This window comes from Notechis scutatus, chromosome 2 (genome assembly GCF_049901735.1).
Source record: "Notechis scutatus isolate UNSWTSFEM ecotype Mainland chromosome 2, rNotScu1.2, whole genome shotgun sequence".
Lineage (NCBI taxonomy): Eukaryota > Metazoa > Chordata > Lepidosauria > Squamata > Elapidae > Notechis > Notechis scutatus.
Genome location: NC_142010.1, coordinates 63,207,949 through 63,221,793, shown reverse-complemented (window position 1 = coordinate 63,221,793; position 13,845 = coordinate 63,207,949). Strand labels below are relative to the sequence as shown.

Below are 13,845 nucleotides of genomic sequence, written 5' to 3'. Positions count from 1 at the left end.
TGACAATCCTATGATGGGGTGAGAAAGGGCCTGCTCTGAACAGAGGGTGTGAAGACAGGCAAAATAAAGCATATCTTAATGTGAGCCATATAGGAGGGTTTTAATTGATGGCAATCTAATTCATATAAGAAATTACAATAAAACTGTAACTCAAAACCCATTTTAAGTTTGAAGTGCCCCTTCCTTCTGTGAGGCCCTAAATTATACAGTATTTGTTTAGCTTATATCTAAATTTTGCTCTGGATGATACTTCAGGCAAGTTAAAATTCTCCTGTTTTTGAGACCATTTATTGCCCTTGATCATCTTATGGGCTATGTCCTTTGAATAACACAACACATATTTTAAAATATTTCTAAATTTCTTTGCCAATTGTTTATTATTTTGAATATCACTCTTTTAAATAAATAATTATGCAAATAATATCAGTGTTACCTAGTTTGGATAATGAAATATCTGCAAGACAACAGCGAAGCCCAGCGAACACCAAGGATTCCTCATTTTAACCCGAGTTACAAACATTATCCTCTATTCGTAGCCTTCTTTTATATGCCATCTGTTCATCTTTCATAGGCTGAGAATGTTATCAAGGGAGAAAGGCAAACTTTTTATTCCTCAGGACCACCCTGATTGCCTTATTTAGAAAAGTAGCAACTCACAAACATACAATACATAGATCACTGTGTGAGCACAACAAATCACTGAGTCCCCCATTAACTGCCAGAATCAAGCAACTTGATCATTACCAGCTCTTTGACCTGTCCTACAGGAAAAGCAGAAGGCCATTTCTCTTGTGAGCTGGTTGATTACACAGATGAGGTAACTGCTAGGAAATGTATGCATACGAAACCTGTGGGAAGTCTTTAGGTCATGATGGCTTTGGCTGTGCTATGATTTGCAGTTTGCCAACTTCAAGTTTACTCAAACCTCTTTAATTTATTAGAATAACTGACTTCAAAGGCACATTCATATTCAGTAATAAGCTGGTGCCAAAACAATAACTCATAGTGAAAATGAAGTAAAAAGGGTTTCTTAGAAAACAACAAAAATATAGATAGAATTACTAATAATTTAAGAAGCAAAATCTTGTGGTTGGCAAACAAAAGTTCCAATAAAAACAATAATTGGTGCCACAACACCCACAGAATAAATGAAACCAGGATTTCCTAGACAAAAACAAAAATACAGTTACTAATAAATGAAGACGTGAAAAGACAGCAGTATTCTAATCAAAACAAGGATTAAAGTATCTTAAGTTTCTGAAGAAATATATTAATAATGTAAAGTTAAAAAAAGTCAGTGCAAAAAAGCAAGTAAGTGATATAGCAGTAGAAAAGTACTAGAATTTTCTAAACATGGAGAAATTTTCAGAATGTCTCCACTGATGCTTCATTTTTGATCTATATCTAATGTTTAGATATATTTCAGTTATCTGAAAATAAGCTCTCTCTCAAAATATGAAAGGGATACCATGCAACAACCAAGAATAGTACAGGTTATGCTTGTTCATGCAGAATTGAGTGCCCACTTACTCGGTCCCTAGTGTATGGAAAGCAGAATGTCTACCATGTATTGCTGAATTTATCAGGTGCAGTAATTTCAATACCTTTCCCTGTAATTTTTCCGGAATGACAACCCTGTCCCCCCAAAGTAAACAACCTTTTTGTAATGAGAGTTCTGTTTGCCGGTTCCGGAATGCCCTGAATGTTTCGTCGACGTCTTTTTCGGGCCACCCCTTCTCTACCCAATGTAACACTCGCGCCAGACGTTTGTCTTTATTAGTTTCGCGGGCAATGTCTGACGCGGTTACGGGTAGATCGGGCAGAGTCTCTATGCTAAGGGTGGTCGTCATGGGTGCTGGGTCGGTGTCCAAGTCAGGTAACGGCGTGCAGCTCAGGGCGTCTGCGTGGGTGATTGTCTTACCGGGTCAGTGTGTGAGCCGGTAACTGTAGGCGGCAAGGAATTCGGACCACCTTGTCATTCTTGGAGATAGAATGTTCAGGGTGGCCCTGTTTCCTGCCAGGATTCCCAGCAGCGGCTTGTGGTCAGTGACGATGGTGAACGTCCGGCCGTAGATGTATTCGTGGAACCTTTTGACAGTGGCAACGATGGCCAGAGCCTCCTTGTCCAGCTGGCTGTAGTTTCTTTCCGGTTTGGTGAGGGTCCTCGAGAAAAAGGCGATGGGTGCTTCTTTTCCGTCGGGGAGAATGTGGCTGAGGATGGCGCCGACGCCGAAGGGTGATGCGTTGCATGTGACTGCTAGCGGTAGGGTCTCGTTGTATTGGATGAGGACAGCATCCGAGGTGAGTAGGTCCTTTGTTTTGTTGAAGGCGGCTTCCTCGCGTTTCCCCCAAGTCCACGGGGCCGCCTTGTCCAAGAGCCTATGCAAAGGCTCCGCCATGGTCGCCTTCTGTGGCAGGAAAACATTATAAAAATTAAGCAGTCCTAGAAATGCCTGTAGTTCCGTTTTATTCTTCGGCCTGGGGGCTTCCTTGATTGCTCTGATTTTTTTCTCGGTTGGGTGAATTCCGTGCCGATCTAAAAGGTACCCTAGGAATTCGACCCTCTCGGTATGTAATTGGCATTTTTCCTTTTTAACCTTCAGCCCCGCATTTTTGAATTTCGTTAGGACCTCCCTCAGGCGACCCTCCAGTTCTTTTTGGTTGGCTGCCGACACCAGTACGTCGTCGAAGTAGGGCACCACCCCCTTGATTCCTTGCAGGAGTCTCTCCATGAGGCTCTGGAATATTCCTGGTGCCACACTGACTCCAAACTGGAGTCTCTTACAGCGGAAAGCCCCCTGGTGGGTTACTATGGTTTGCGCCTCGGCGGTTTCTGCGTCGACCGGCAGTTGTTGGTATGCTTGCGCCAGGTCGAGTTTCGCAAAAACCTTGCCTCCCCCCAGTGAGTGTAGGAGATGCTGCACTACTGGGATAGGGTAGGCGCTCTGTTGTAACGCGCAGTTGAGGGTGGCCTTATAGTCCCCGCAGATTCTCACTGACCCATCGGGCTTGACTGGGGTGACTATGGGGGTCTCCCACCAGGCGTGGTCAATTGGTTCGAGGACCCCTTGACTGACGAGCTTGTCTATTTGCTCATCGATCTTGGGCCGGAGTGTGAAAGGTACCCGCCGTGGTTTTAAACGTCTTGGGGGAATGCTGGGGTCTAGGCTGAAGGAAATAGGGGGCCCTCGGTACTTGCCTAGGGTGCCGTCGAACACTTCCTGGAAGTCCCTTGCGAGTTGCTCTTCCCAATCGGCCTCCCCGATGTGATCGATGCCTGTCACTTCGATTCCGAGTGGCGTGAACCATTGTAGTCCTAAAAGGCTGGGGCGGTCTCGGTCCACGATCGTCAGTGGAAGCCTTGCTTTGCGCCCCTTGAACGTTATTTCGAACTGTCCTGTTCCGAATACCGGGATGTGATTGCCTTGGTAGTCCTTGAGGATTAGTCTCTGGCTTTCCAGTCCCCTTCTTTGGATTTTGGGCACCAGGCGCTTGATTTCCCGCCATGCAACCATGGAGAGGTAGGATCCGGAGTCCACCTCCATCTTGCATGGCTCGCCCTCAATGCTCACTTCCACATATACCTTCCGGGTGTCTGCGCTGGATGAATGGCCGATGACGACCGTCTGATGGGTTTCCTCTCTCTGCCGGTTCTCGCCGTTTCGGCGGCCCCGTCCGTCTCTGCTCCAACGATTTTCGGATTGGCGGTCTCTGGGCCTGGGGGGGGGTGCCGTCTCGTCTCCGGTTGCTGTTGTCTATCCGCCTGGGGCTGTAGTTTTTCTTAAGTCAGCAGACTCGGGCGATGTGGCCTTTTTTATCGCAGTGCCAGCATATCGCATCGAAAAATCGGCACTCTGATCGAGGGTGGTCGCCCCCGCACCCGGCGCATTGGGGTCCCGACTTACAACCCCGCCGATCGCGCCGGTCTCATTCTGTCTGGAGCCGATGGATGTCCTCTTCCTCGTCCGTGGTGTCGGAAACGGAGTCGAGGTCGCCATGGTGTGTGGTGGCTTGCGTCGGCGCGTGTCTCGGTTGCCGTGCCTGCCTCGGTGGTTGCGGTGGGTCTCCGCATTCGAGTCGCCGATTTCCGGGTTGCTTCGGCTGCGGTGGCGTCTGCGAGAACGTCGGCGAGGGCGATGTCGCCTTTGGCCATCTGTCGGCTTTGTAGGACCGGATCCCTGAGCCCCAGGACGATGCGGTCTTGGAGCGCCTCGTCCATGTCCGTAAACCCACACATGCCCCCGAGATTTCGTAGATCAGCCACGAAATCGCTGATGCTCTCGCCCACTCTCTGGTCTCGCCGGTAGAAGTCGTGCCGCCTGATGAGGGTGGGCACGACGGGGGCATAGTGGTTTCGGAGCAACGGCTCGAGATCGGCCCAGTCCATCGTCTTCACGTCTTCGGGTTTCACGAGGGCTTTCGCCATCTTAAACACCGTGGGCCCGCAGTTTGTTAGAAAGACGGCTCTTTTCTTACGCCCATTCGCGTCCTTTAGGTTGCTACTTTCGAGGAACATCAGGAATCGGTCGGTGTATGATTCCCAATCCTCCGTAGCTGGGTTGAAAGGCGCTGGCGGTGCGATGCTGGCCATCTTGTCGGTCTCGTTTCCTCCGGACACGTGTTCGAGGGGAATCAGACTTGGAATCCCACCTTCGTCGCCAGTGTTATGTCCGTCGCGGAAAAGAGACTCGGAGCCAGTGACTTAGTTTCAGCTCTTTATTTGCTCCGAGATCGGCTCGGCTCGAAAGGGAAAAAGCGGCGGCTTTTATTCCTTGGCCGCAGCGGCCGCAGCCAATGGCACCTCTTTGAATCTCCCGCGATTAGTTTCCACCAATCGCGGGAGATTCACGGCGGGCCAATCAGTGCGGCTCGCTTGGCCAATCAGCTCGCTGCGCGTCTTGACCAATCACCGCGTGGCGTTTACAAGTATGTAAATTACTGTACAGAACAGTTCTGCTAAATCATAGAGCTCATTCAATGTCACGAACACACGTGATCTTTAATGCTAGTCTGGAATAAACACAAAATCTTGGCAATCGTTATAGGGATTTCTCAGCTTTGTTTATGGTGAGTTAATTAAGGCTGAGCTTGTCTCTATCTTTTTTCAAGATAGCTCTTCACCTAAGCTGTGTTGCTCTTTATGAGATAAGCTGCCATTCACTTAACTCTCCGGATTATTTGTCTATGATCTCTTTATATATTATATGACAACATAGACTAAGGACAGAAAAAGAGATGAGAAAAAAATTCAAGATACCCCCATATCTTTTGCTTGGTATGTTGACTTCAGTTCTAGTAGTCCTTGCAGTGTCTCTTTCTTCATCTGGCCTACCTGAAAGAACTGATATTTCCATTCCTTTCCTACCCTTCCCACAATCTCTCATATTTGATGAATTTGGCATTAATTAATGAAACGTTTTTGGCTACCCAGCTTGAAAAGCAACATGATAGCAGTCTTCCAATATTTGAGGGGCTGCCACAGGGATGAAGGGGTCAAGCTATTTTCTAAAATACCTGGAGGCCAGACAAGGAATAACGGATGGAAACTGAACAAGGAGAGATTTATCCTGGAAACAGGGAGAAACTTTCTGACAGTGAGAACAATCAACCAGTGGAACAGCTTGCCCTCGGAAGTTGTGGGAGCGCCATCAGTGGAGGCTTTCAAGCAGAGATTGGACTGCCATTTGTCAGAAATGGTGTAGGGTCTCCTGCTTGGGCGGGGGGTTGGACTATATGACCTGCAAGGTCCCTTCCAACTCTGATTATCTGTTAAATCTGTTAAATCTGGGCAGCTAATGTGAAATTAAAAATAATAATCAATAACTCAGAGACAAAAAGATACATTCCAGACATCAAAGATATCATACAACCTCCTGAGATGGATGCATCTAACATCCCAACCCAATGCTTTCCCGTATGTGTGTGTGTGGTGGTTTTTTACTGCCTTCCAAAAGACCAGAAGATTCAGGGCAATTGGACTATCAGAGTGGAGACCATTCCAAGGGGCAGATTCTATAAGAAAGTAGAATCTTGGCTGGGGTTCACATAATGCACTACGTTAGTGGTTACATCCCAAGCTAAACCATGGCTTCTTTAAACATGGTTTATTGAATACAAATAGTCCTCAAATAACAACCCATCATTTAGCAACCATTTGAAGTTAAGACAAGACTAAGTGAGTTACAACTGGTCCTGGCACTTACAACAACCAAAGCATTCAGTCATGTAATCAAAATTCAGATGCTTGACAACTAGCACGTGTTTACGAAATTTGCAACATCCTAGGATGATGTGATCGCCATTTGCAACCTTCCCAAACAGCTTCTAACAAGCAAATTCAATGAGGATGCCCAATTTGCTTAATGACTGCATGATTCACTTCTCAACTGCAGCAATTTGCTTAACCATTAAAATTGGGCATTATTCACTTAAACTGCCTTGCTTAGATCAGATCAGAATCAATATTCTTTAAGTTGGTAAAGGCTGCATTTAATATTTTGGATAGTCTGAAGGATGAATAGTGAATGAGGCCAGATTATATTGGGGTAAGGTATAGCTTAGGAGAAAAGTTGTGTAGCTGTCCTTTATTTTGTAATTGTAATTGCATGTGGCGATGTAACAGGCAAAATGTCTATACCAATGTAGTATTCAGCGGTGGGATTCCAATTTTTTTCCCATCGGTTCTAAGAGAACACGCTTCACAGTTCAGAATTTCTTTCATAACACATTTCATAATAATCTTTTGATTGAGATGAATTTTTATTAATCAAATTTACATGGCCATCCATCTAACAAAAACTGACTTTAAATGGCATATAATCAATAGATCCAGCTGTTGACCTTCCCAATTAATGATGTTCAATTTTTTACTGACAAAAGATTTGGAATAATTGCTATATATGACTTGTGTGTTCTTCAAGTTCATTTTCAAGCCTGATAATTCACTGATGTTAATTCTGTTATTTGTCTTTTAAGATCATACTACAGATTACAAAACATAGGTTGACCGAACTGTGGCGATTTTCTTTTTGGTAGTTTTCTCTAGGGAGGTTTCTCTTCTCACTGCTTCAGGACTGACATAGCCTGGAGTGAAGGGATCAGGGAGGGGGATTTGTAGAGATCTCTGGAGTGCTGTAGCCTAAATAAAATTCTTTCCCCTGGGAATCAAAGACGTTGGTACAGGTGTTCGGAAGGTGGAAGGTGGGGTAAGGTATAGCTTAGGAGAAAAGTTGTGTAGCTGTCCTTTATTTTGTAATTGTAAGTCACCTAGCAACTGGAGTAACTGCAGTCACCTAGCAACTGGACTGTATGCTGATTTGGACCATGTGACTGAAGACTCTGGGGGGAAGTGACAGTTTTATTTTTAATAAAACTTGCAGGAACTTAAGAGCCAGTTTTCCACTGAGAACATGCCAATTTGATCATATGTCCCAATAAAATGTTCTTTGAGGAATTTGCCTGCCTCAGAGTTCTTATTAAATGGGATGTATTACTTGAAATCTTGACAGGTGGTTATTTATTGTTAATCCTATTTCTTTGGATCACTTCAGACAATTGAGACAAGTACTTCTAGACTTTGCTGAGAATAGTTTCAGTGAAATTCAATAACTTTGTTAATCTCTGCATGTTGATGATGGTAGTTGTGCCATTTCTGTGTAAAATATTGATATATGGTCCTTCCACACCTTGTCTCCCTAGTCTATTGCCAAGAGATAAGCAAGACCTGTTGCTTATAAATCTCAAATTTTGAAGTCAAATGGAATTTTGGAATTTCATCAGAACTTCGTTCATTTGCTTCCTTCTGCAAAAGGAGGTGGTGATGATGTTCATCCATTGAGTTGTGGGCTGTCCACGTATGTCCGCTTGTGGCTGGTAAGGCCTATATGGGCACGGAAAGTTCTGCCACATGTTGGGCAGACGTGTGTGGGCAGCATTGTTGTAGCATTTGCAGCTCTGGCTTTGCGGAGTGCTCATTTCTTTTGTGGTGTGGTAGTTCTTTTGTCTTCAAATATCTGGCAGCCTTGGTGGATCAAAGTGCGCCATGTTGTACCAGGGTTTCCCAGGAGATGGTGTCGATGTCCAGGGGTTTGAAGGAGGCTTTCAACATGTCTTTGTATCGCTTCCTTTGTCCCCCTTGCGATCGCTTTCCTTAAGACAGCTCACCTTAGAGGAGCTGTTTAGAGATGCGATGGTCTGGCATCCTTGCAACCTGGCCTGCCCAGCGTGTCTGGGCTTTCATCAGTAGGGTATGAACTGATGGCAGGTCTGCTCTGGAGAGGACTTCTATGTCTGGTACCTTGTCCTGCCACCGGATCCTCAGAAGTCTGCAGAGGCAGGTTGTGTGGAAGTAGTTCAGTTGCCTAGCATGCCTCCTGTATATAGTCCAAGTCTCACTGGCATACATCAGGGTAGATAGCACTACTACTTGGTAGACTCTGAGCTTTGGAGCAAGGCTTATTCCATGGCGGTCCCACACTTTGGTCAGTAGTTGATTCTGCAGTTGACCTCAATGTCAATTGTCACTGCGCGGGAGAGGGTGCTACCAAGGTATGTAAATTGGTCCACCGCTTGCAGCTTTTGTCCCTTTACTGTGATGGTGGGCTCTTGGTATTGGGCTTTTGGAGCTGGCTGGTGCATCACATTGGTCTTCTTTGTGTTAATGAGAAGGCTGAAGTTGTCACACGCTGCTGCGAATTTGTCCACACTGGATTACATTTCCTGCTCTGATCCAGCATTCACGGCACAGTCGTCAGCAAAAAGGAGGTCTCGCGGCACAGTCTCCTTTATCTTGGCCACTTCAATTTATTTCATTTGTACCCTTCTGCATAAGGAGGTAGCTTCTATCTATTGCAGTAAAAAAAAAAAAAAGCCAAATCTGAAAATCCACTAGATGGCAATAGAATACTAAAGGTAAACTTTAGGAAGTGTGCAAAAAAAAAATTCAGGAAATGCCTTTGAACTGATTTAGTATCATCAAATGATCTACCTAAAATGTAACAAATTTCATACATATTATTTACCCTTAGTATTTATTTTCAGTATACTTTCCAATATATTGCGTTTGGATCCTATGTTACCTAAAGCTTTTAAACTTGATTTAGTGAACTAACTGCTATTACTGGATTCACACAATGTTCTAGTGATCTTTATACAGAAGCTGGTCTTTGCAGGAAGGCTGAATAGATCAGCAGTCCTCAAGTATTTCTCTATTTTAATTTCTAATACAGTAAATATAGTTAGGAGAGCCCAATTGATGTAGTGATTTTAAGGCATCAGGTTAGAAATCTGAAGAACATGAGTTCTACTTTTGCCTTAGGCACAAAGACAACTGACTGATCTTGGGCTAGTCACTATCTCTCAGCTCTAAGGAAGCAGGCAATTGCAAACTGCTTCAGAAATCTTGGAATGATCTTGACAGGAGTCAACTCTGATTCAGCGGAATGGATGGGTGGATAGATCCCATTTAATTAAAGTTCTTTGGGGTTGTCAACCATTGTTAAAACTGTAAAGAGACCCAGAGACCAAACCTTTTGTGAACTGGTGCTCTAATGGATCCCACACAGAGCAAGGGACCGAGCAAGATGACTGCTATAATCATTTCCAATTCTGATTCTATTTAAAACTGACCTAAATCATATTAAGATTTAATAATAAACCAGGATTTAGAAAATCTAAAAAAGCATGTTGAGGATCAAATTACACTGATGTTCCTAACAGAATGAAAATAAGACTATCAATCAGCAAGATACTGAACTAGACCTTCAGAGACTGGAGAACAGAAAAATAACTTATATATAACCCTTAATCTATTTAGTGGCATCTAAATACTGAACATGCCATCATTTTTGCAAAAATTCCTAATTAAAGAAACATAAAAACCATTAAAGCATTTTTCAAGCTATTCCAGTTATCTGTTACCAGAACAAAACAAACACAGATTCTTCCAGCAGATTATTCATACAGAAGAAACTGACAGCCAAATGATTCCCAATGAAAAGCTACTGAACTCTCAGTGAAACCCCTTTGCAAGATGGCGCCATTATTTTTAATTCAGCTTTGTATGCCCTGGCTTTCTGCATCTATAATCTCCTGCCAGTTAGAGGCAGTAAAAACCCAAAGCATTAGTAAAAGGAATGGGCTTCTGTATCCTTTCTTTGTCTAAAGCAGGGGTGGCCAACCTTTTGGATCTCAGGGACCACCAAACTCATAATTTTAGATCCCAGGGACCACTAACTGGTTCTGTGGGCGTGGTCTAATTTGTGGGTGTGGCTTGATGGTCATGTGACTGGCTGGGCATGGCTTGTATGTAAATATTATAAATATTTATATAAATATTGAATTTTTTATTTTTAAAAAAGCAACTTTTACCCAAAATCAGGCAAAGCAGGCAGATTGAGTTGCTCACAGAATCATTCAGTGATCCATCTGCCATCGGCTAGCTCAGTCTCTCAAATTTGCTTGCCGTGAGTCTGCACTGAATTTGCTTGCAAGCAAACCTTCAGTCCAAAGGGAGCTTTGGCTGTGCTGAGTCGAAGATCTAAAGACTGACTAGAAAGCAAGAAATCCAATCATTTCCTGCTTCCTAGCTAATCTAAATCTCCCGGCACAACAGAACAGATAATGGTCGGAAAAAGGAAAAATAGCAATTTAGCAGGCAAGTTTACTGAGTAAGGAGTGAGTAGGCGGGGAGGGTTCCCGCGGGCCATGTGGGCGGCACAGCCTTGTGTTTCTGTGCAGCCTGGATTAATTGCTTTGTGGGGGTGCTCTGGGGGTGAGATATCTCTGCGGCCCACCAAAATTTTATCACAGCCCACCAGTGGGCCGTGGCCTACCAATTGGTGACCGCTGGTCTAAAGGACTTAAATTGCAGATCTTTGTAACATGTCTTCTATTGATTAGATTGATGCTCTCAGGGCTTTCATCACTTGTCTCTTCTTTCAGCTCATCTCCTTTTTCCCTTTGGGTGGACTCTGCAGTTCTAGCTGTCACTTGATGGGAACTCTTTCCCTGCTAAAAAGCACCTGACAGGCTCTTAGCTATAGAGATTTAAATAGCCTCCTCATCACTTATTACTTATCACTGTGTATTTCTTACATGAAGTTTATTTTTATTTTCTTTCACCAACCTCTAGAATACCTCCTTACAAAAGTTATACTCCTAACTTTAGAGCAACTCTTATGCCTTCTTTCTGCTGAGTAAATACCTTTTCTGGGTGGAAACATGAGATATCAAAGTACTGAGAGATATGAAATATAAGGTATCAGTTCTAAAGCACCATCGCTGAAAAGAAAAAAAAATCATATAAAATTGGGCTGTTTGGAAATTTACAATCCACCAAAAGTATATTCTATTTTTATTCCATGTAATTTTATTCCATTGTTCTGTAATCTTCAACCTGTAATCCCAATGTATGTTTCCTTTTGAGTTACCCAGACTCTCAAACTATAAATGCACATAGATACATATATCTGAAGCAAGGCTAACTGTTAAGAATATAAGTCACCTAACAGGTATTTGGGTTAGAAATATATAAACCAGGATAAACATTTTAGTACTATATCTTTAAGGGAATGCAAGAGCATGCAATTGGGTGTGGTTTCTCAAACAGCCATAAGATGGAGCCAGAAACCTGGATTGTTTGGTCTGAGTCTCAGAAGAGAGTGTAAGTGTATCTCTGTTTCCTTCTGTTGGAAAGTATTGTCGTTCCTCCATTTCTTCTAATTGACTGATATTACTGGATTTAATGTAAGTCTGATACTGAACTGTTTTTGACACTGGAATTTGATATTTGGATTATCCCTGGATGAAAACTGACTGATTTTACCTGTGAATGATTTTGGACTGCTTATCTTGAACTTTGCTTAAACTGTCTGGAAGTAAAAACCTACATTTACTGTACAGTGTATCTGTGTGCTGTATGTGTATTATTCAAACACTACTCTCAAATACATCTCCCTGTATGCGCTCATTATCCTAACAGGGAATTACCTCAACACTAACCACTCATTTATTATTATAGCAATACCCGTTTCAATAACAGTTGTTATATTGTGGGGAGGGTGAGAAAATAAGGCAATCAGAGTGACAGAGTTTATAAGTGCCTCTTGAAAAACATTTCTTAAATAAATCTTTACCTAATTCCCTGTTTTAGATATCTTTCTTCCAAAAACTATCTGGGTCAGGTAAATTAAGAATTATGTTTATCAATGACTACCACAGAGAATCTGAAAACAAAAAAATACCTGGCAGATATTACAAATATCATGTTCTTGCACCCCACATTCCCCAATGCTTTTTACTCTCCCAGGGGCTTGGCCTTTGCAACAGAGCTGCAATTAACACTGAGTTTACCTGAGAAGGTGGCATGGGGTAGCTGACTTGCTGGTAGTCACTGTGATACTTTGGAAGAAAACAATTAGGAGAAAGACAGCAAAGCCATTCAGAAGTAGACATTAGTAGTTTTTGGAAGATGAGCATCAGTTGGAGGAAGGAGGGTAGGGGAATATAGAGTCTATAGGAAAATCTTTATCAGCACGTACTACTATGGTAGGTGCTTTATTACTTTATTTTCCAAAATGGGCATCTTAAACTATGTTTTATATCCCACAGCCTACATGTATACATTGTGGGGCAATACTGCAGCACTATAAGCAAAACAGTTATCAAACACATGATCTACTAAAGTTTACAGCATATCCCAACTGATCTTCCAATTTCATCCAAACCATTAAATCTGAAAAAGAGGCTTCTGCTTTCTTAGATTTATTTTATTTTTTACATCCCACCTTTATTGTCCCAAAGGTGCTTTTTCAAAAGGCAACTGGACTTTGTTTTTCCTTGAAAATGTTTCGCCTCTCATCTAAGAAGCTTCTTCAGTTTAGTCAGAACTGAAGAAGCTTCTTCATCCCACCTTTATTATTTTTACAAATAATTCAGTACGGCAAATATATTCAGTATACCCTTCTACTCCTATTTTCCCCAAAACCATAATCCTGTGAGGTGGGTTAGTCTAAGGGAGAATAACTGACTTAAAATCACTGGCTTTCATAGATAAGGCAGAACTAGAACTCATGCTCTCCCAGTTTTTAATGGTGCCTTAACCATGAGGCCTAACTGTCTCTGGAGATTATTTCTGAATGGCTTGGGCTGTTACATTCTGCAACCTCACATATAGGCTGTGTTTGCACAACAGGCCATTGTTCATTCAACCACCATTTCTTCAATTCCATGTCTAGATTCAAAGGAAACAGTATATTTTAAAGTAACCTTAAAGGTTAGATTCCCACAACCAACTACACTAAATGTGATTGGTTCATTAGTTGCTCACTGTATTCTCTCTCTCTCTCTCCCTCCTCTCCCTCTAAAATCTGCAACTCCACAGTCATGCATGAGAAATTCAGTGAAATGTATGGTTCTTTTGAAAGGCAGGCAGGCAGCGTGTGTGGGTATACACCTTCAATTCTGGCTCCTTGTAACTGCCTGGACAAGTCCCTGCAGCTTTCTTGGACAGATTTCAAAAGTGGTTTGCTATTTCCTCCTTACTAAGGCTAGGCCTAAGGTTATCCAGCTGGCTTTGTCCATAAGATTCAGGGTCTTCTAGTTTCTCACCTGCTACCACACCAAACTGGCTCTCTTCATCAAGCAGAATACAAAGATATATAACATTTTACAGGGCAGCACTTTGAGATGTAGGACCACTCCAAACTGGGTTTCCCTTGCCTGGCTTTTCCAAACTACTCCTCTTCTCTTCTCTTTTCCTTGTATTAACCATATCTCTCTTCCAGCAAACGGTTCTTTTTCAGAACAGCTCAGAAGGGCCATGCCACATTATTTCAGGCGCCAGAC

General features: G+C 43.0%; 1 long non-coding RNA gene across 1 annotated transcript; it reads right to left on the bottom strand.

The window, feature by feature from the left end:
- Positions 1–6,089: 6,089 nt before the first annotated feature.
- On the bottom strand, positions 6,090–13,801 carry LOC148132045 (uncharacterized). Its single transcript, XR_015747535.1, has 2 exons — positions 13,681–13,801; positions 6,090–8,844 (listed from the first exon to the last, which is right to left on the bottom strand). It is a non-coding gene; the product is annotated as an uncharacterized LOC148132045 (long non-coding RNA).
- Between the last annotated feature and the right edge of the window lie 44 nt (positions 13,802–13,845).